This window comes from Eptesicus fuscus, chromosome 8 (assembly GCF_027574615.1).
Source record: "Eptesicus fuscus isolate TK198812 chromosome 8, DD_ASM_mEF_20220401, whole genome shotgun sequence".
In the NCBI taxonomy this organism is placed as follows: Eukaryota; Metazoa; Chordata; class Mammalia; order Chiroptera; family Vespertilionidae; genus Eptesicus; species Eptesicus fuscus.
In genome coordinates this window covers 32,478,371-32,501,667 of record NC_072480.1, presented here as the reverse complement: position 1 = coordinate 32,501,667, position 23,297 = coordinate 32,478,371, and positions in this window count along the sequence as shown.

Genomic DNA, 23,297 nt, shown 5'->3' with positions numbered 1-23,297 from the left:
CGTTGAACAAAATAAATCCAGAGACATTAAGCATGGAACAGACTGTCAAATCTCAGAGGGAAGCTGGGGGTGGGTGGGGAGAGATGAACTGAAAAACTTGTATGCATGTATGCATAACCTGTGGACACAGACAATACAGTGGTGAAGGCCAGGGGAGGTGGGCAGAGAGCAGGGGAGTTAGAATCGGTCAATGGGGGAAACAGGAGCACATATGTAATACTTTGACCAATAAAGATTTAAATAAATAAATAAATAAATAAATAAATAAATAAAGTCCTTCTTTCTGTGGAGTTGAGTTCACACTTAATTCTTGCCTCTCTCCCCTTTGCAACAGCCTTGAATAAAGTTAGTCCAGCTTTGTCTATTGCCATGATTGCTTTGACATTGTTTACTAAGAATAGAATTTAAGTATCAAATTTTGACTTTTAATAACTACAAATGTGCCTCTTTCATAGGTTTTTATGTGCCTAATTTTATTGAGACTTAAAAATTTAGGCTAATCAATACATTCTAAAACAGTATATTATTTTCCTTTTGCAGCCTATCTTGACAGAAAAATTTAAAGCAGTCTAGTGTCACTAGAATTTTAGAGTCATTGTTATAAGAATTTATTCTCCTAAAATGTACAGTAAATTCTGAGTCAGACATTTCTCTGCACAGCAATACCACCAAGTAGTCTCAATTCTAGCATGCATTCAGAGCAAATATATATATATATATATATATATTCTTGATGAATGACAATTGTTTATATTTAAGGTATAGCATTTTATATTTAGAGATATCTATGCATTGTGTAAATATCACTCCAATCAAGCTAAATACTAGTAACTTATCACTTTTACATAGTTACCGATGTGTGTGTGCGTGTGTGTGTGTGTGTGTGATGGCCATTCTCTTAATAACTCTTTAGTTTTAGCCCTGGGTTTTTAAATTTATTCATGTAACCGAAATAAGCTAGCCAGAGAAAGACAAGTATCACATGTCTCACCAAATTGTCTTAGAATTTTTGAAAGCAGAAACGAGTCCAATATACAACAAATACGATGTATTAAAATTACAGAGCTCAGATGTCCTACTTTCCTTATTTTCCATTATAAAACTTAGTTTCTGTCTCTAGCCCACATTTTTTCAAGTGACAAGAATTTACTCTATCCTATTGTAAATATTCTCTAGCACATCAAATTTCTTCTCAGGAATGTCAAATTTAGCCTCTGACAGTTCAAATGTTTCACCTTCTCTTTATTTTATGGCTAATTCTGCACAGGGGAGACGTGAGGAGGGGTTTAGCTAGTGCAGGGATGTGGCAACATTGGGCACTATTCTTCTCTGTCGCATGCTGTTCATTTCTCCGTATCGATCCACCTGGTCTTGGTGGCCACCGATAGTTAAATTAGTTAATTATGTATTTGTGTGTGTGTGTGTGTATATGTGTAATATATATACATATATACATACACACACATACATGCATACATATATACACACACATATATTATCCATTCAGCAAATATTTACTTATTCTCTCGTGTTTGGGATGATACCATCTACAGATAACATATCTCTGACCTCATGGTACTTCTCACTTGCTCATTTCTGCACCTTTATTTTTCCTCCAAAACCATAGTCTTTCATGCAAATCTCAAAAAGAAAAAGTAGTTCCTCCATTATTATACATTCCTTTGAATATATTTTTAAACCATAAACACTGATTTCTTTAGAATATCTTATTAAATAAAATTCACTATAATTATTTTATTAAAGAAAAAAGTCCATTTCAAAATACTTTGAACAGTAAACAATACACTTAGAGTTTAACTGTGACAACTACCCTATTAAATTTTAGGGAAATATAAGAATGTTATTATTATTATTTTTAGTATAATCCAAGAAAAATAGAGAGGTTTAAATAATGTCAAAGGAGTGAGAAATACACATTAGATTAAACAGAACAAGTAATCACAATTAGACTTCATGAAGGTTACAAATAAATATATAGGCCATCAATAAATTCTCTGTAAATAATTAATAACAGGTTATAAAATATAATTAAAAATCAAAATAACAGCCAGAGAAAAGAATATAGCAAGTGCATATCAGATTTTCAGCATGTAAATTCCAATATTTTTTAAAAAGAAGAGACAAAGCATTTGTATCAATAGAGGTATATTATGTTATTTAACATGAGCTGTTACCATATGAAATTACAAGTAATTTCTAAAGGAGCTAAAGCATAAAACAATTGATATAAAATTTTCTAAAATTGGTGACAGTAGTAAAACTTTTTCTAGGTATAATATGACAGAGTGATAATACTAGAAAGTAACATTTTGCCAAGTAAAATAATAAGAATTATTTGAATTCTATTGAAGTATTTAAAAAAAACATGTAAAGATGGAGAAATAGTCAAAACTGTAAAGAATTTTAATTAAAGGTTAACTATGATTCTGGTAGGAATATCTCTTGACTGCAATGCCAAACTAGGTCAAAGTTAAAGAAAAAACTTATTTTAGAAGTAAAATGTCTATTCGACATAGCTTATTCATATATCTACACATAAAGTAAAAGTAGTCTCAAATAGTGTAAGTAACCGGAGCAAACTGTGCTCACTGAGTGGAGGTGGGCAAAGGGGGAGAACATAGGGGACATCTATAATAGTGTCAATGATAAAAAAAATAAAATTAAGTTTGTGGCAATAGTTTTTGGGACTAATATCTAAGTATTAAAATTACTGTGGACCATATCATTGTTCAAAGAACAGTTTAGTTTGAAGATGAATACCTACGTCTAGCCCCTATCACCTGGGTATTTCAGCCTTGCTTATACTAACAATCTTAAGCTTCAAGGAATTATCCTAATGAGGGAGCATGCTGTGACAGTCTGCCAGCTAAGCTACTGCCTGCAGACCAATCCCGTTATTTTTAAGACATGTACCTTGCCTCTGAATGCGTGATTTCCATTTTACTCCTGTCTCATCAAGGTTAGGTAAAGACTCATAAAAAAGCAGCCCAGATTCCTCAGAATCATCTAAACCTGATTTGAGCTTTGCGTTTATAAACTTCTTGGCTTTGCATTTGTAATTGAATTTGCTGATAAGCACCTGGGACATCGTTTTTTATCCTAAGATTAGTAAAGCTTCTTTTAACAATGTGCACCAGTGATAGCTGTTATCTGTTTGTTCTCCTTTACTTTGCTCATGAAATAATTTATGAGAAGCTCATTTTCTTATATCTCTCTGCTTTAATACAAACAGATTAGCAAGGGAAAGAAAACATTGCATTCACACTAACCTAATTTTAGCAAATAACTCCACAAAAACTGTCAGTAGCTTTGTTCTTTTTATCTTGGAAAAAAAACTGTGATTTTAAAATAGTGAACTTTCTCGGCATTTGGGTTCTAGAAAAGAGTCAATGTATACGTGACAAATCATTTTGCCAATATCTAAATCAGAGGTGCTCAATTTTTTTTAGAGAGATGCATACTAAGAAATCCATTTCATATATACATATATATCACTTCCCTAAAATATAACAAAACTGACTGTTGGATTTCATTATAACTGGCTGTAAACAGCTGAAACTGAGAAAATGCCATGGATATGAATGGTGTGAATGAACAAACATTCACTTACTAAACCAAACTAAAGATACCTTCATGACTAAAGGACAGTACAGCCATATGAAGTCATTTCATTTTATTCAATGTGCTAGTTTCCACACTTACCTAGAACAATCACCTTTGTAAATTACTTAAAAAAAAAACACACCAAAAACCCTTTTTATCCACCTCAGCAACTTACTCAGTACATTTCTTAACTGGTGTGTGTTCCCTTGTTTGAAAAATTAATAGATTCAGCTATGTAATTATTATGATTGTGGTGGTAGTGGTCATGATACTGTAGTAATTAACCTAGTTTTTAATAACAGGAAAGGAACAAAGGGAAGGCCAAATACTATAGGCGTGTCATTTGGGCAGCTTCACCAGGAAGCTAAAGCTTTGCACTCTCCAGGTAGTGTATTCCCTGCAGGTGGCTGGTGGAAGGGGCTGGTCAAGGAGGAGAATAGACTCATGCCCAGTAAAGTTGGGGTGATGTTGGGAAGGTACATGCCTATCAGTCACACCTGGGAACAGGTCATTGGCCTGAATGGGCATGGCCCCGGCACGGGCTCTAAATTTGGAATATTTGCTCCCCTAAACAAAGGAGTTCACTCTGATGGTTGCTTTTGGTTGCCCTTGACATGTTGCACTTGACTCCTGGCTTTCAGGCTCTCTCACTTCAGCTTCCTGGCATTCTCCTGTGTGGTCCATGGCCACCTGGGCCCCTCGTGCCCCCCCCCCCCACACACACACACAATGGACTAATGGACTGTTGCTAGCCTAATGATAACCTGGACCAAGCTCCAACATGGAAAGAAAATTATGGACACTGGCTTTGCTTCTAGCTCTACTGAACCCCCAGCAACACTTCTATGACTGGACCAAGGGAAATGGGACTTTGGAAACTCAGGGATGTAATTCCAGGAATATAAAAATCACTCATCCTACCGTGTGAGTCTCAGAAAAAAAAAAATTTTTTTTGAGATATTTTAAGGACCCCACCCACAGCAGAGTGAGGAAGAGGTTACCCCAATTTCTCTGAAAGCAGTCATAGAAGTAGTACTTTAGCTTGGTGTTTTATTCTCAGACTAGAGGCCCAATGCACAAATTTCTTGCAAGAGTAGGCCTTCACAGCCCCTGCTGCCTCAGCCGCCCTCGCAGCCCCGGCTTCGTCAGGAAGGTTGTCTGGAGGGTCGTTCTGCTGTTCGGCCATTCGGTTGATTTGCATATGACGCTTTGATTATTATAGATATTCTAGAAGCCCCACCAAAATTACCTTGTTAGCCTCATTTACTGGTGCTAGTGTTGTTGGACTTCTACACAGAAACAACAGGCTTACATGTGCCTTACAGTTTGCATCTTCAGTGATCTTGTGCTCTGGGTGAAAATTACAGTGGTGACTGACTGAGATCTATTTATTCTTGAACACTCATAGTTTATTTCATTTACTGAGATTGTTTGAGGCATTCTAACTTTGAGTTATTGTAGCTCATGACTTATTTTATAATTTTGACCATCAGTCATCTGCCACTAAGCTTTCAGTCTTATTTTCCTTCCCTTTTTCCCTGTACTTGTTTTGGAAAGATACTCTTATTTTCTTTTGGGGGGCATAATTTCTTGACCTGTTGTGTGGCAAACATAGGCACTGAAATGGTGAAACATTTACCGCAGCTTTGACCCTTTCCATAAGGAATTCCATATCTGGGAATATCTAGTCCAGGTCTACATAATACTAAGTAGAAAAAGAAACAACTAAGCTGCTGATAAGAACTCTTAAATTTCATGGTAGCTCTGATGCTAATTATAAATTTATAGAAAGTTGCAAATACTCATATACTTTTATAATACAACATAAAGATTTCTAAATGTTTTTTAAATGAATTACTAATTTTAATGCATTTGCCTTCTAAGGAAAACTCTGGTTGTCTTCAATTATGGGAAAAATCTAAAACAAAAACAAAAAATCTGCTATAGTTAAGGCTTTGGTTACTTATCTCTTGACTAAGAGATAGTAAGAGATGAAACTCTCTCAATGATTAAATTGTCATATTATGTAAAAAGAAATAAAATGTATACAAAGTGTATCCAATCAAGGTGAATTTTTAAAAATTAATATTCTGACTTCTCCAAGATTCTATCATAGTATTAAAATGTCATTTTCATATTCTAGTTTATCAGAGTCTTGTTTCAATTTCTCACAGAAAACATAAATAAAATTAAAATCCTAAATGTTTTATCCTGAAAAAAATGTTGTTTTAATAAATGTTTAAAATTTTAAAAACTATAACATATATGTTCAACTAAACTCAACTATAATAATGAATGATAAAATGTCAATTATTATATTGTTATTTAAGGGTAACTTTAATTTCTAAACTTTATAATTTATTTTGAAATCCTAAAAGTTTTAACAAAAGTTTTATTTCCAAAATAAGGACATCAGAAATTTGAAAGTTTTTCTTTTAATTCTCACCTGAGGATACGATTTTATTGCTTTTTTTTTTCTTTTTTAGAGAGGAAAGGAGAGAGAAAGAGAGAGAGAGAGAGAAAGAGAGAGAGAGAGAGAGAGAGAGAGAGAGAGAGAGAGAGAGAGAGACTTCTATGTTAAAGAGAAATATCAATTGGTTGCCTCTCTTACACACCACGACCTGGGACCGAACCTGAAATCTTTTGGTTTACAGGACAACGCTTCAAACAACAGCCACCTGGCCAGGGCTGAAAGATTTTAAAGCATTATTATTTCTAAAGATTATTGTAAGGACATCAGAATTTCTCTAAGATTGCCAACAAATATAAAACAATTATTTTTTACTTATTTTATTTTTATACATTCATATATAATATTTTACATATACTTTTACTTCTCTGATAATATTCTTAAATCCTACATGGGCATATTTGTTGTATATAAAGCTTAAATCAAAATGGAAGAATTAACTTTTGTATATTAGTTTAATAAGGTTAATTCTATTTAAGATTAAAATAGAAAACTTTCAAGATATTTTATTCTAAAATTGTCCAGGATGACTCTCTGTATATGTTTAAATAGATATAATATTTTAACAGATATTGGAGGGCTGATAGTTAAATGGAAATTATGAACTTGGGATATATAGTGTGTTCTCCATGTATACTTCTTCTTCCTGTGCTTCTAGATAATAGAAAGAGTAACTGAAAGGATTTTTCACTGAAGGAAGTTCTAATACTCATAATTAGTATAAATATTTTTCTAAAATATTACTACAACTCTATGTTCACTCTGATTAATGAGTCACCCAAGACAATACAACTCTTCCTTGATTTTTTTTAATCAATGTGAACTGATAACTCATTTTGTTTTTGCTTTCAGGCCCCATACTGAAACTATTAAAATGCCTTTTCACCATATTACTTTTGATATTTTCAGGACAGTTCCCTGACAAATCAGAAGTTTTAATCTTTTACTTTTACCAAAGGAAAAAAATATTAAATTTATCTAAGTTTGGCTAGCATTTTCTAATACTTTACTTAATTTAAAATTATTGTTAGAAGTCTTTTTTTTTTTTTTTTTTGGAGGCAGAGAGTAAACTAAGAATAGTAATAAGCCTGACAAATCTAAAGGGAAATTTTGACCTTCTAGCTTAATTAGATAGAGGTGACTTCTTTGTCATGTAACTATGTTTCAGTGAATGCATTCTTTTCACCTTTAGAAAAGCATATTCATATTGATGTAAAAACACTGATATAATTAATGTCTACAAATTGATTTGTTTAGGACAGATTTGTTTTCTAAATTTAAATATCCTTATTGTCTGAAACAAACAATAATTTTTTTGGCAGTCATGTGTCACTTAATGACACATTTATGTTCTGAGAAATGTGTCATTAGGTGATTTTCTTGTTGTGTGAACGTTATAGAGTGCACTTTCACAAACCTAGATGGCATAGCCTCTTCTACTCACTTATAAAACTATATAGCATGTTACTGTACTAACTATTGCAGGCAATTGTAATACAATAGTGTTTGTGTATCTAAACATAGAAAAGGCACAGTAAAAATATGGTATAAAAGATTTAAAAGATGGTACTTACCTTGAATGGATCTTGAAGAACTGGAAGTTGCTGAGTAAGTCAGTTGAGTGAACAGTGAGTGAATGTGAAGGCCTAGGACATTACCACTGTATCTTAATGCATTATGCTGCAATGTTATGACCACTATGACATTAAGAATTTTTCAGCTACATTATAATCTTATGAGACCACTGTCATATATGTGATTAGTTGTTAAAAACAAACAAAAAACACATTGTGCCCAGCCAGCGTGGTTCAGTGGTTGAGCATCAGACCTATGAACCAGGAGGTCATGGTTCGATTCCCAGTCAGGGCACCTTGCCGGCTTTCGGGCTGGATCCCCAGTGTGGGACATGCAGGAGGCAGCCGATCAATGAATCTCTCTCATCATTGATGATTCTATCTCTCTCTCCCTCTCCCTTCCTCTCTGAAATCAATAATAATATATTTCAAAAACAAACACATCATCATTCAGCTCATGATTATAAACTTAAAAAGCAGTAAAGATTTGTCAATGCTTCCATTGTACAGTTATTACTCTAAGATGATTATGAACCAAATCCTTATAAATTGATTTATAAAAACAATTCTAATTTCCTCCACTCAGTCATTACTTACTACTATAACAACTTCATTAGATCACTTTTGGTTTAACAACTATAGGTATTTTCCAGTTTTTAAATGTTGTTTATTTCCTCCATCTTGGCTGATTGTCTCTGCTGTAAGCTTCTCATTACTAAATTTGCTGTAATATATATAAATAAGCCTCAAAGACTCAGGAAAGATCTTATGTATAATAATTACTAAATGAAAGGACTTTAGTAATCATTGTTGTTTATCAAGTATATTGTTACCACAGTCTTATATGTTGTAGTCATTATCTTGTAAATTGATACATCAGATGACTGCATAAGAGAATTTACTAGATAAATACAACATTACCTATTAAAAAACTAAAACCAAGATAAAGGTGTGCATTAAGGAAATCAAATTCTCTATCATTCTTTTGTGACAGTCTATTGTCTCAGTCCAAGAGAGCTTCAGGAGAGTACTGTAAGGAAAATTTTGCTTATGTTGAACAAACAACAAACAGCAGCACTTGCCTAGGAGATACCAAAACTATTTTGTTTTAATGGAATTAATCAGCTGAAACCTGTGAAGAACCATGCCTGTGGAACAACTCTGAGATTAGGAACCCTTACTTGATAGAAAGTGAATCCTGTTTCCTGAACAGTGAATAATGGAACTCATTTTGTTCAAGTAAGCACAGATCAATGGACTTATTCTATCCTCTCCAGAATACCAACTTTTAATACTTAGTTAGCCCCAACCTTCATGAACTCTCACTTTCTAGTACTTAAAAAAAAAAAAAAAAAAAACATGACTTTTTGCCCTCTATAGATCGTTCAGTAATTTTTTTGATGGTGTATGTACTGTTTTCTGTAGTTAATAGACTCAATATTCTAAACACTTTTATCTCTGGTAGAGTGTTTAATTAACAAACAGTGTATAACTAAAAATAAATACACAAGACAATTATATTACTCTAATATGTTCTGATATTTATAATTATTAATCTTTTATTTTTTTAAACAATTTTGGTGATGAAGCATAATTAATAGCTTATGGCCTGCATTTTGTAAAACATATTGATATAAATTTTCTATTACTTGTATTTATACAAGACCTTGGGTCAGGCTGATACTTGGATTTGGCTCCCACACCTCATACCTTTGTTACTTAAAAAAAAAAAAAAGCATAATTCAGGGACACAGACAATAGTGTGGTAAGGCCTGGGGGTGGGGCAGAGGCAGGATGAAGGGGTATAATCGGGAAAAAAGGAGCATCTGTAATACTCTCAACAATAAAGGTAAATTTTAAAAACATATTTAACAATAAGTCTATGTCATCATATGCAAAATTTGTTCTTAATAATAGCCACACCATGAGAAACTTTGCAAAGCATGTAACATGGTACCTAGACCTTATAATTCTCTAAATATATTATCATAATTACTACTATAGAATCACCATCAGTCTGGTTAATATAATTGTTAAAATTAATTATAATAATCATTTTGTGAAATTCTTATATTAAATAATATTATTAATTAGAAAGGATATTCTTTGTATGTAAAGTCATACATACATACCAAAAAAAATCATTTAAGATTTAAGTGAATTATATAAGGGATTAACTCATTATTGATAATTTTTTGAGGATGCAATAATTTTACCTGAATCTGAAAGGTTTGGCTGAGTACATATTTAAACCTATTACATTCTCTCTGGGACTATACAAAAGTTCTCTTATTAATGTTGAATTATTAAACAACAAAATGTAAATAAATAAATCTACTTTCTTTTGGCATCCATTAAGCATTTTGAGGAATTATCTTGCCATGGTAATAATATGTGATATGCTAAATTATTCTCCTATAATTTTTTTTTTTTTACCATAAAGCATCTAACATCTATTATTTGGAATGAAATGTATGTGATTCCCAATGCAGCTCCTGTCTGTGTAGGTCAGATATTTAATGAAGTTTCTAGTTATGCTGCACATCGGGGTATTTTTCAGTTAAGTAAGTGTTGGAGCACTTACTCCTGAATCCTTCTCACCTGCTCACTGTGCTAATTGTGGGAGCAAGTTCCTCCTTGATCCTGCCGGACTACGTCAATTGTGGGAGCCTCACATCCTCGGACACCCGGTATTAGGTGAAGAAGATATGAGAAATTGTAAGAATAGAAGAGAGACTTTATTGCAGACCAAGTAGCCATTGCTAACAAGGAGCCATCAGACAAAATAGTTCTTCAAAGGAGCCCCACAAAGCAGCTGAAAATATAGGAGCCATTGCTAAAAAAGTAGCCCAACCAAGCAGCCTTCTACCAGCTGGTCAGTAACACATCTTTATACTAACTTAGACAAAAGAGGCTTCATGCCAAATAGTGACATCAGTATTTGGGTTATAGAAAGGAACGCCTGCACAGTGCATACAGTAAGATCACTGTGTCCTTGCTTTTGCACCTGCGTATGGCAAGTAGGCTTGAACATTCCACATACTCTGATTAGGGTTCCCACAGTAGGTAATGGAAGAAATGGCTAGATAAGGTAGATAAAAACATTATTTGTAAAGTTAATGAAATTAGATAATGTTAATATATGGCTAATAATCTATATATATATGAAAGGCTAATATGCAAAGTGTCTCCTTGGGAGTTCAACCGGAGACCAGGAGTTCGATCACTCACTATGATGTGCGCTGACCACCAGGGGGCAGCATGGAATGAAGGAAGGCCCCGATTGGCCCTGATCACAGGCCAGGCCTAGGGACCCTACCCATGCACGAATTTTGTGCACCGGGTCTCTAGTCTGTTTATAATATACTAGAGGCCCAGTGCATGAATTTGTGCATGGGTGGGATCCCTCAGGGTGGCCTGCAGAGATCAGCCCCCATCTTGTGCCCCCAGTCTTGAAGGCCCAGATCATGCCCCCAGCCTCGCAGCCCTGCAGCCCCACCTGGCACCCCGCGGTGGCGGGTGCTGCCCCCTCATCTGCTTCACCATCCTGCCTGCAGAGCAATTGATCAGGGCTGGGCTCCCCACCTAGCTCCCTCAGCACCTGGGAGCCAGGCGGAGGCCCCATCACCCACTGCCACCACTGATCACCATCTGTGGGGTAATCAGGACGATTGGGCCCTCACTCACACCCGCCTTGGCCTGGTGCTGCCTGCTCACCTGCTCCACCATCCCTCTGCAGTCCCACTCTCATCAGGGCCCATCAGGGCCAGCAGTGCCTCCACTGACGCCCACTGCCAATGCCGCATCGCTGATGCCCACCATGTTCTACACCACCCCCTGGTGGTCAGCACACATCATAGCGAGCAGTTAAACTCCTGGTCAAACAATTTGCATATTAGGCTTTTATATATACTAGAGGCCTGTGCACTGGGAGGGCCCTCAGCCTGGCCTTCCCCCTCTCACAGTCTGGAAGCCCTCAGGGGATGTCCTACTGATGGCTTAGGCCCACTCCCCTGGTGGCTGCATCCTGCCAGTCTCTGGCTGTGCTGTGGTGCTATTGGCTGGGGAGGCCGAAGTCACACCCCCAAGTGCACATAGTATATGAAGGTGCAGGCAGGAAGCCAGAAGCTGGAAGTCGAAGCTGAGGTGGCCTGGCAGCATTGCGTCCGCCATGGAGCTGGACAGGAAGCAGCTATCAGTGCGACCGGCTTTGGAGTCAGAGAAGCTGTGCTTCCTGCATGTCACCGGTGAGTCCCTGCGAGCTTGTGGTGTAGCAGCTGGGCCAGGCAGGGCCTGGGGAGGCCTTTTCCTCCCGGAGCCATTCTTCCCAGGGTGGCAGCATCGGCATATTTTTTTTCAGTTTATTTTTTTTTTATTGGAAAGCAAGCTCTGGGTTTGAGGTTCCTGGGATCCCTGGGCCATAGTGTGTGCCTCCAGGCCTGACTGTGGCCCCTTCCCCCTCCTCCTGCATTGAGCATCTGGCCCCTGGTGGTCAGTGAGCATCATAGTAACTGGTCAACTGGTTGTTTTGGTTGTTCAGCAGTAATGGTCCCTGGGCTTTTATTATATAGACAGATTCAAGAAAAACAAGCCAAATGTTTAAGTATAGAGCTAATTATTAATATGCAGAAATTGGTTAAATCAAATCAGCTGATGGAAGTCAACTCCTTTAACATACATATCCCAGGTGGAAAGCCCCACTGGATAACAAAAAACTCTTTGATCCTAAGACATAATGGATCAATATCAACCCTATAAAATATCCACATTTTTAACCACATATCATTTTTAAGATATTATAATGTTGACAAGTGACATGGAGATTTGCCTGAATGTTTTTTATATAACCACCGTTGTAAACAAGGCTATCTTTATTCTTATTATATTAGTGAATTAATTGTTTATATCATTTTATTGAAGTAGACATAGACAACTTTGAGATCCTACATAAAGGCAATTTGGAATATTATGCCATAATTAGATTTTCAAAGCATTTAAATTGTCAATAACATAATACATATGCTCTAATATTAGGAAGTAAAAAATGATTAACTTATGCTCTTTAAAGCAACAGTTTTAAACACAAACTTTTTAGCTATAATCATATTTCTACTTCATTAAAGAATTAATTATAATAATACTTTGAATGTTTGGGATGGTGAATGTTTGTTTGCAACTGTGAATAACAACTAGCCTTGACATTTAAATTTATCCATTATAAGCACAAACTAATCCCCATATATCAAACTTTTTTTTTTTTTTTTTTTTTTTAAGTATTGTATAACATTTGTTGAGCTATATGAGAGCACCGTGGGTTTTTTTTCCTTCTTTTTAAAAAAAGGTCTAAGCTTACGTTGGGGTTTGAGATCCTTGGTTATTTTAATTCTCTAAAACCTCCAAAGCTTTCATTTTTTATATTTATTTTTCAATTTAAAATTTAATAAAATATTTCTGTCATGTATTCAAAGAAGCAATAGTACTCCCATCTATATTTTGTATTGTTTGGAACAGCTAAATTTCTATAATACCCTTATGATATCATCATGATATCTAATTTTTAAAAAAATTCTTAAAGAGAATGTTAATTTAGTTGCATTGTATGCAGATTCCATGTGCTCTATAAGGACATAGGTATAATTTCAAAGTTATTTTAATCATTAGCAATAAAGTGAAGGTAACTTTGTATGTGATTATAAATTCAGTGATAAGGCAATGAAATTTGAAATCTCTGTTAAGGATCACTCAATAACTAAAAATGTTGAGAACCTGGTAAGGATGCTAATTGAAAGAATTTTTAATGAGATACATGAGCTCTTACAAGATAAGGAACAAAGCAGGGGGATTTTATAAGCTTCGGATGCTCATAGAATGAAAAAAAAATTGTACGTTGGGTAAACTTGGTTCCAGGCAACTGTTCCAATGTTTGTAAAAATGTCAACATTTGAGTAACTTGTTCTTGCATCTACCTGATGTAAAATCAACATATTTTTTATTTTCTTTTTTAAAAGGAGCAGTTACTAAATATTTAATCCAATTTGTTTCAAGAGAAAAAAAACTATTATTATTTTTTGCCTATATATATTGATTTCAGAGAGAAAGGAAGAGGGAGAGAGAGATAGAAACATCAATGATGGGAGAGAATCATGGATTAGCTGCCTCCTGCATGCCCCCTACTAGGGATTGAGCCCGCAACCCAGGCATGTGCCCCTTACCAGAATCAAACCTGGTACCCTTCAGTCAGCAGGCCAATGCTCTATCCACTGAGTGAAAGTGGCTAGGGCAAAAACTATTATTCTTTATCTATCTATACATATTTTATGTATATTGTAGCCAAAAGTAAGAAAGAAAAATTCCTATTATGATCAACAATTACACAAATATGCCCACTTTAAGTGCTGCTGTTCAATATTATACTAGAAGTTCTAGCCAGAGCAATTAGGAAAGAAAAATAAAGGCATCCCAACTACAATGGAGAAATTTAGCTACATATATTTAGAAATGACATGATATTATAGGTAGAAAAATCCTCTAAGAAAGCTACTAGATTTTTTTTAAAAATATATTTTATTGATTTTCCACAGGGAGGAAGAGAGAGGGATAGAGAGTTAGAAACATCGATGAGAGAGAAACATCGATCAGCTGCCTCCTGCACACCCCCCACTGGGGATGTGCCCGCAACCAAGGTACATGCCCTTGACCGGAATCGAACCTGGGACCCTTGAGTCCGCAGGCCGACGCTCTATCCACTGAGCCAAACCGGTTTCGGCAAGCTACTAGATTTTAAAGTCAAAAACAGCAAGGTTGTAGAGTACAACAATATCAACACAAAAATCAGATGTATTTTTATACATCTGTAAAGAATGATCTGGAAATGAAATAAGGAAAGCAACTGAGTTTACATTTATATCTAGCAGATTAACATACTAAGAGTAACAGAATATTTAATATACACTGCAATGGAAAAAGTAACTAACAGTAAAAACATATGACAAAAGATGTCAAATTTGGTTTTACATTTTTCCATAAATATTTTTCAGGGATTTTTTTTTTTTTTTTTTTTTTTTTTTTTTGGTGTTTCCTGAAGCTGTGTTATACCACTGGCCTGTAATTGCGCTATATATAGTACTGAATGAGAGAATCATATAGAATCTTACATTGCCTACAGAAAAAAATTCATCAAGCCAATATGGTAGTCATGTTATCTTGTACTATATCCTTTGCATACCATAAGTCCAGAAACACTTAGTTCATCATGTTTCATTTAAATAGTATTATTTGCCTCATGTCTTCTTCCTCTTCTCCTTCTCCTTCTTCTTCTTCTTCTTCTTCTTCTTCTTCTTCTTCTTCTCCTTCTTCTTCTTCTTCTTCTTCTCCTTCTCCTTCTCCTTCTCCTTCTCCTTCTCCTTCTCCTTCTCCTTCTTCTCCTTCTCCTTCTCCTTCTCCTTCTCCTTCTCCTTCTTCTTCTTCTTCTTCTTCTTCTTCTTCTTCTTCTTCTTCTTCTTCTTCTTCTTCTTCTTCTTCTTCTTCTTCTTCTTCTCCTTCTCCTTCTTCTTCTTCTTCTTCTTCTTCTTCTTCTTCTTCTTCTTCTTCTTCTTCTTCTTCTTCTTCTTCTTCTTCTTCTTCTTCTTCTTCCTCTTCTCCTTCCTCTTCTTCTTCTTCTTCTGCTTCTTCTTCTTCTTCTTCTTCTTCTTCTTCTTCTTCATCATCTTCCTTCTTCTTCTTCTTCTTCTTAATTTTCTTCTTCATTTGGTTAATCCTCACCTGAGGATATATTTTTCATTGATTTTTAGGGAGAGAGAGAGAAACATTAATGTGAGACACATCGATTGGTTCCCTCTTTCACACATCCTGACTAGAGCCCTGGGATCGAACCTGCAACCCAAGTACTTGAAGTACTTGTCCTTGACGTGGAATTGAACCCACTCGACCAACCCTTCAGTGTGTGGGTGGATGCGCTGACCATAGAGCCATACCAGCCAGGGCTATCTCACCTCTTCTTAATTGCAATTTTACTAATTTTTAAAAGCCCAGTTGAAAGTCCACCTTATTCAGAAAACTTCCTCAATCCTAACAAGCAGGTTAAAGCATTCTTTTTATAAGGTCCATGGTGTATATACCTCATTAGTCTATTTTGAGAGTTTCTTTTTTTCTAGGCACTCCTCTACCCCTAGATACAGGATCATTCGCTCTTTAGGTTCAGAGAATGAGGGTTGTTTATCATTAAACCCATCCTCCATCATGTAATATTTGATAAGTATAACATATCTTTGCTGAAAAATAAGATATTTAATCTCACTTCTGAATCAGCAGTAATGTTATTCATCTCATAAAATGTCTGCAAAGGTAATTAGGGTAGGTGTGATTAAACTATTGTGTAGAGAAAGAAATTAAGTCTACAAATTTAATTTCTCCAAGGTCAAAAAGACATGGTTAATTATATATAACTTTGAATTCTGGAATGATTATTCAGTACAGTATTACACTATGCAAACATATAGTAATATTTATAGGTCTAGTAAATGGAGAAATATACTTTTACTCATGATATTATGTTTTAAATTATGAGCCAGATATTATTATTCTAAGAAAATGTATTTACACATTTTTACCTGTTTGAAATGTATTTATCTATATTGAATTTGATTTTTCTGGTCATAAACAATTTTTTACAATGATTTAAATTCTGTACCCTTTGTAATATTATTTTCTACTTTTCTATACAATGACACCTCAAGTGCATAACTATACTCTCTTCCATCAGGAAGGCAGTGATAAAAGTCTTAAAAAGAATACAAATAATATCAGGGGATAATTCATCAAAGAAAATTGTTGTTTTGTTCACTTAGATTTAAGAGAATTACATTAGAAAAAGTTTGAAAATCCTATTTAGCATGTGGTTAGAATTGATGAATGTTTATTGGCATATGTAAAAGAAATTGATTCTTAAAGTACAATTCTTAAGTAGAATTTGTCAACTCACAAAACAAATCTCTACAATTGGCATAAATACTTTCTTAGCAGTCCTGGCAGAAGATCCAAAGATAGATTACAGATATAATATTATCAATGGTATTATTCCTGTAGGTTTTCTTTTAGAATTTATTCAAAGAGAGGTAGGCAAGTGTTCCCTAAGTCAGTTAATACATTTGTATGTGTATTTTTGTTTCCATCAATGGGAATTCTTATCTGAGAGTAAATGTTTTCTCTATAATTTAATACCAGAAATAAACTAATTCATCCTATTAATCTCTATATTAAGTACTTTACAGTGATTTCTTTTTCCATTTTTTTTGGTATAGCCCAGATAAAAAGTCTCAAAAATGTGTCAAAATATCTAAATTTATTTCTACAGGAGTGGGCAAAAGTAGGTTAATAAAAATAATAATATAATTTATCAATAAGTAGTAATATAAGAATAAACTGTTGTGCTTACAACTCTAAATCTACTTTTGAATGCCCCTGTATAATAGTTCAGCAAAAAAGCAATTTCTTTAGTTTCAGCAAGTAGAAGCAGTAGTAGCAAATACGTTTTGAGACTGGGCTGAGCTGGTGTTAGATAGCCACAGGAAATACTATATATTTTCTAAACCTATAAAGATTGCTTTAATCAAAAAAAAAAAAAAAAAAAAAGCCCAATTCATGACTATGAAAGTTGTTGATACTGATTCAGGACTGTGACTTACATCCAGCAAAACAAGCATTTGGTGATGAGTGGTAACACCATAATTCTTATGCCATCACTTACTTCTAGATTTTAGCTTTGGTGCTTAGTTTCTAGCCTACTAATTTAGCGAGCACATATCAATTTTCTTAAAAAAAGTTTTAAACAATTTTATTAAGGTATAAATGATATACAAAAACCTGGACATATTAAATGTATGTAATATAATTTAATGAATTTGGAGATATGCATATAACCATGAAACCATCATCATAATTAAGGTAGTAAATATATCTATTACTTCCAAAATTTTTCTTTGTCCTTTTTTGTCTTTGTAAAGACACTTAACATGATATGTACTCTCAACAAATTTTTAAATAAACTATTGTTAACTATGAATATTAAGCTGTACAGCATATCTCTAGTACAGATTCATTGTGCATAACTGAAACATTATCTATATATATATAAAAGCCTAAGCAACTGTCCGATCGTTTGACCGGTAGCTATGATGCTCACTGACCACTAGGGGGCAGACACTCAATGCACAGGCATGGAAACATAGAACAGACTGTTGAATCTCAGAGGGAACGGGGGGAGGGAGGGAAGAGATTAACCAAAGATTTTATATGCATACTAGAAGCCTGGTGTGTGAATTCATGCACCGGTGGGGTCCCTCGGCCTGGCCTGTGGGGATCGGGCTAAAACCGGCTCTCCGGCATTCCATGAGGGGTCCCGGATTTCGAGAGGGTGCAGGCCTCTAGTACCAATGATATGTCCCCGCTTCCCCTTTCCCCAGTGCCATAATATGTTAACCAGAATAGGATTCTGTTCTGTGTCTTTTTCTATTCTAAGTATGGTTTTATTTTATGCTTCTATGAATTTGAAAATTTTAGATACTTCACTTTAGAGTGAAATCATAAAATATTTGTCCTTCTGCAAATTATTTCACTAAATATAATGTCTTCTAAACCATGTAGCAAATGTCAGGATTGTCTTTTTTTTTTTTTTAAGACTCAATAATATTTCATTATATTTGTATACCACATTTTATTTTTCCCTTCATCTGTCAATAGACACTTAGGTTATTTCTATATCTTAGTTATTGTGATTAGTGTTGCAATAAACAAGGGAGTGTTGATATTTCATTGAGACTCTGATTTCAATTCTTTGGATACATATCTAGAAGAGAGACTGCTAGAACATATGGTAGTTCTATCTTTTTTTTTTTTTTTTAGAAACCTCCATATTTTTTCATAATGCTGTGCCATCATGTTTTATATATGTTTCATAGTTTAAGGTCTTATTTTTAAGTCTTCAATTTATTTTTAGTATACTTTGGTATATATGGTATAATTTGGGGTCCAATTTCATTCTTTTGCATGTGAATATCCAGTTTTCTCACACTGTTTGTTGAAGAGGCTATCTTGTCCCCATTATGTATCCTTGACAACCTGTTGAATATCACTTGACCATATAGGTGGGTTTTCATTCTGGGTTCTTTATTCTGTTCCATTGCTTTATATGTCTGCCTCTATGCCAGTATCATACTGTTTTAATTACTGTAGCTTTATAATATATTACATGAGACAATACAGAAACAAGCATAACATAACATAGTTCTTCATGGTATAGATAACATATGTAGACTCACTATGCTTATTAAAATAATATTTATATGTATTACTACAATTTATTTTAAAATGTATTCATTTAACTTTCACACTAAACCCAATACCTAGATTATGTCCTTTATTCAGTAATAACTAAATCAGATTTTTTGTATGAGATATAAAAATTATTTTCTAAACTATTTATTAGACATTTTCTATTGGGGGAGTCACATGAACCACAGACTCAGAGTTTCCAAAACTAAAATCATTAACTTCCCAATAAAACCTGCTCCTTTTGATGTTCTAAGACACATTAAACAACAATGTCACAAGTTGTACATCAACATTGACTTCTTTCCCTCCTTCATGCCTAACAGAGAATCAGTATCTAAGTTTTGTTAATATAGCATCTAATATTATCAATGAAAATAAAGAGAGAAACATCCTTTTGCCTAAATAAAGATTAGAGCTATAGACAAAGAAAATAAAAAAACTAATTTAAGAAATAAATGTCTTATGTAGTATGATACAATGAGCTGTGTTAATAGGAAAATGAGAAGTAAAGAGGATTAGTCAAATTATTTTATGCAATCATAGAAATACACATATAGACAAATTCCATTTCATATTATGTGGGTATACCACTCATAAGCTTTACCTTTTCAATCAAAGTGCATGTCATTTTAACTCTATCAAATTGCTTTGATTTATTTATTCTTAATATTTCAATTCAAGATAGAAATGTAAAAGAAAAATAGACTCACATACTGTTTTTTAAAATTCCCTACATTCCTTTGTTGAGGCTTCAGAACTATAGTTTCAGGTTTCTAGTCCAAGAGATGTGTCTGAAATTGAAACAAAGCCACAGCCTTTATCTATGTTTCTCTTCAATATAATTGGTCTAAACAATACATCTTTATCATCCATCCTTGTTGGTTAGGTATTGGTTCCTGAGAAGATAATAGTCTTTCTTACTAAGGGAGCAAAGTGTTGTTTGTTTTGTAGATTTCTATGGATCATAAATAAAAGACCTCTTTGCTGCTGTCTTTGTTGAAAAGTCCTTTGAATACAAAATTAATTTACTGCTACTTATACAGATGATGTTTTGCATTTTTGAATGAACAAGCTAAAATTTATTCAATCTTTATTTTACCGTTAAACAATATATTTCTAGCATGAATTATATTTAAGGTGTGACCTGTTTATGTTAGCATAACAAAGCAATTGTTCAAATAAATTGATCTAAAGAAAATCTTTTTCAGAGGTTTAGGAAACTCTTTCAATACATCTATCTGTGAATAAAGAGATGCATAAGTGAGCTTCTGTAAAATAGATTAGCAAAAAAGATAGCTGATATTATTATACTTTATACTTGGCAAGTATGACAATGGAGTATTGTTCTGATGATCAAGTAGATATAACTGCCTTCATTTATTCAACTAAAACTCATAATACTATCTTTATAATACAATGTTTATATCCATGGAGAAGGATTATCATTGCTTTTCATCTCTTACTCTCTCTATTTACCTACCTACTTACCCATGTACATACATACATAACAATTTCTCTATCTGCATACCCACACATCACAAAATATAATGGAAGTTAATAACTTTTAATAGCTTTGGGTTCTTGTGTGCATGCATAAATTAAACAAACAATCTTTCTCCTGATATAAAATAATTCTTTGTAATTGAAGTATTATTTCCTTTTAATACAATTCAATTGACTTAGGCATTTGCAGATTCCAGTAAGAATAACAGAAAGAGCCAAAACCGGTTTGGCTCAGTGGATAGAGCGTCGGCCTGCAGACTCAAGGGTCCCGGGTTTGATTCTGGTCAAGGGCATGTACCTTGGTTGCGGGCACATCCCCAGTGGGGGGTGTGCAGGAGGCAGCTGATCGATGTTTCTCTCTCATCGATGTTTCTGGCTCTCTATCCCTCTCTCTTCCTCTCTGTTAAAAAAAAAAATCAATAAAATATTTTTTAAAAAAAAAAGAATAACAGAAAGAAAGAGGGAGGGAAAGAAACACATTTTTCAAGTGCCTATTTTAAGCTAGCCACAGAGATAAAGGCTTCCATGTGTTGTATTCACCTTGCAACAATCCTACTGCATGTTAGCTACAGTCTCCAACTTTTCACAGGTTTGATTCTTTTTGTCCCAGTAAACAATTCATAGAAATTATCACTGAAAACACATCCTCACAAATGAATACACTCTCACCAACAGTTACCCTAAACTTCCTTGAACTTGCCAACACTCTTATAGATTGCAACAGAAACTCATTAACGTATCTGGGGGAAAAGCATTGTGTGGCTATCCTATATAATAAAAGCCTAATATGCAAATTAACCAAATGGTGGAACAGCCGGTCACTATGATGCGCACTGGCCATCAGGGGGCAGATGCTCAATGCAGGAGCTGTCCCTTGGTGGTCAGTGCACTCCCATGGGGGGAGCGCCACTCAGCCAGAAGCCAGGCTCATGGCTGGCAAGTGCAGCGGCGGTGGTGGGAGCCTCTCCCACTTCCGCTGCAGGTGGGCGGTAAGAAGCAAGGGGTCCCAGACTGTGAGAGACCCAGACTTCGAGAGGAAGGTCTGATTGCCTGCTTAGGCATGATCCCTGAGGGAATTGGGCCTAAGCCAGCAGGCGGACATCCCCTGAGGGGTCCCGGATGCGAGAGGGTGCAGGCTGAGCTGAGGAAACCTCCACAGTATACAATTTTTGTGCACTGGGCCTCTAGTTAATCAATAAAAGTAGAAGTGCCCTTAGAAATGATAGATACAATTTGAGCTTGAGCTGTAAAAATATGCCTCTCATTTTCATGCTCACTCTAGCACCCTAAATTTAAACATATATGTCTCCTGTATATTATGATAACCTCCAGATTGTTCCCACACTCATTTGCCTACTCCCAGACAACATTTGTATTTCTTAAAGAGCAATCTTGCTAACCTAGAAAGCTAACATAGTCTACATTTAAGACCTGTTAAAACTCTTCTATAGTTTTGGGGCTTATCATACTTTCTCACACCTCACACTTTATCTAACTCTCACTAATCCTTCAAAACTCCAAAACTTTATAAAACTTCTCTGACTCTTTGAGGTAGAATTGGATGTTTCTCTATATATATGACAGTGACTCAGTAATAGTGTTTTCATCTGGCATTATGGTTGTTTTGTTATGGGGCCTTGCATTTTATGTCTAAATTGTGGTTTGGATATTTTGGATTATATCTGGCATACAGGACTATCGATATGTGTAACTAAATAGTTTCTTGGAAAAGAAATCCACTTTTAATAATGAATTTGGTAAAATAAGGTAAAAATTCTTAGTTGTCAGAAGAGAATAATCATTTTCTGTTTCTATTTCTCTGTCTCTCACACACGATCCACTCATCTCTGGCCAAATATTGATCTCTGTACTTTTCCTGTACAAAGCATAGTTTTCACCTGAACTCAAGTTCAATTTGACAAACTGGAGGCAGCAGAAAGAGATAAAGGAGAAGGAGAATATAGGGAGAATCAAATTATTTTGTCCCTTCTTTCCTCCTCTTGTCCCATTTTGGGGGTATTAACTTCCACAGTTGCAAGACTTTTTGATGAATTCTCTTTCTTACTATAATTCTAACTTTTAATCACTCAAATGTAACTATCACATGGTTTAGTGATTGTTAGAAGATTTTCTGGGAAAATGGAGAGTTGAGGAACAATAACTCAGCATGCAAGGCATATTTCACCAAAACACAGTAAGACATTGAGGGAACACAGCACTTATTTTTCTTTATTATTGAAAGTATTACAGATGTTCCCTTTGTTTGTTTGTTTTTCCCATTGACCCCCTCCATGCTGCATGAGCCCCTGCCAGGCCTTCACCACTCTATTGTCTGTGTCCATCCTATATAATAAAAGGCTAATATGCAAATTAACTGAACCACAGAATGACTGGTCGCTATGACATGCACTGACCACCACGGGGCAGATGCTCAATGCAGGAGCTGCCCCCTGGTGGTCAGTGCACTCCCACAGGGGGAGCACTGCTCAGCCAGAAGCTGGGCTCACAGCTGGTGAGCACAGCAGCTGTGGTGAGAGCCTCTTCCACCTCCACAGCAGTGCTAAGGATGTCCGACTGCCGGCTTAGGCCCGCTAAGCCATCAGTCAGATATCTCCTGAGGGCTCCCGGACTGTGAGAGGGCACAGGCTGGGCTGAGGGACCCACCCAAGTGCATGACTTTCATGCACCGGGCCTCTAGTAACCTATATAATAAAAAGTCTAATATGCTAAGTGTCCAGTCGTCTGGTCAGCCATTCAACCAATCAAAGCATAGTATGCTAATGATATGCTAAGGCTGC